Source organism: Thamnophis elegans, chromosome 7 (genome assembly GCF_009769535.1).
Source record: "Thamnophis elegans isolate rThaEle1 chromosome 7, rThaEle1.pri, whole genome shotgun sequence".
NCBI classification, from domain to species: Eukaryota; Metazoa; Chordata; class Lepidosauria; order Squamata; family Colubridae; genus Thamnophis; species Thamnophis elegans.
In genome coordinates, this window is record NC_045547.1 from 34,619,725 (window position 1) to 34,621,016 (window position 1,292).

At 60.8% G+C, this 1,292-nt stretch overlaps 1 pseudogene; it reads right to left on the reverse strand.

The window, feature by feature from the left end:
• Positions 1-311: 311 nt before the first annotated feature.
• LOC116511279 lies at positions 312-986 on the reverse strand (annotated as a pseudogene).
• Positions 987-1,292: the final 306 nt, after the last annotated feature.

A 1,292-nucleotide genomic window follows, 5' to 3' on the forward strand; every position in this document is an offset into this window, starting at 1 on the left:
ATCTCCTACTTTTTTCTTTTTTGTCAAAAAGACTTTTCCTCTTCGTCTGCCTCTTCATCTGACAGGGCTGCTAACAGTGCTTTTTGTTGCTGCAAAATAATTCGACCGGGAGTTTAAAAAAGAATAAAAAAGGGGGGAGTCAATCCATGATCTCAGAAATGCTGTTTTACACCCCCGAAGGAGGAGGGGGTCCTGAAAGTCCAGGCAAGACCCGGCGTTGAAACCCAGCAGAAAGTCCAGGTGGGCATCATCCCCCTCGGCAGCCCCGCCGTCGAGGTAAGCCAAGGAGGCCGTCCGTCTTCCGTCCTGGCTCATGGGTAGACTCAGGGGGCCAGGTAAGGCTCCCTGCCACACCAGAGGTCGGGCGCCTGCGGGGTGTCCAGCAGCCAGAGAGCGCACGGAGGGCCGGTTGCGGGCAGGAGGCTCTGCCCGTCGGCCAGCTGGTAGTAGTGGCAGTCGCGTCCGCAGGCTGGGTCGTAGGGCGGCGCCAGCATGTCGAGGAAGGCGGCGGGCCCAGCACCCTCGACCGCGATCTGGTGCAGGTTGTCCCGCTGCGGAGAGAGCAGGCAGGGCGGCGCGGAGGCCGTGTAGAGGTGGTGCGAGCAGAGCAAGGCGCGCAAGTGGCGAGGGCGGCCAGGGCAGGAGGCGGCCTCAGAGGCGTCGGTGGAAGCGGCGGCGTTGGGGGCGTCCTGGGGCTCTTCGGGCTGCTTGTCAAAGCAGGTGATGCCGAGGATACCGTAGAGGACCTTCAGCAGCCCCTGTATGCCCAGGTGGTCGTGTAGAGGGATGCAGGCGCTGGCGCGGAGCATGAAGACGCCCATGCTGAAGCGCACCGTCTCGCAGATGTGCGTGTAGCTGACGGGCGGCTTTTCCGGGGGTATGGGAAGCAGGCAATCTGCCGCTTGAGAGATTGCAACGGAGAATTTGATGATATCCTGAAGCTCCTGCAGGTGCGCAGTCTGAGCCTTCGAGAAGCCCAAGCCCATTACTCACGATTTGGGAGGGTGCTCCGTTCGCTGACGGCTGGCCCTGGATGCAAGACTTTGCCCAGTCGGGGGTGAGTGAAGGACTCACGATTTGGGAGGGTGCTCTGTTCGCTGACGGCCGGCCCTGGATGCGAAACTTTGCCCAGTCGGGGGTGAGTGAAGGGCAGGAGACACAGGTAATCACGTCGGGGTCACCAAATGTGAAGTACCCATGGTTCGCCCATGAGGCCAATGTTGAGAAAAGACACAGACACGAGCTTTCTCGGGATGGGCGACCCAGATTGGACCTGGGAGCCCCTTTCATTG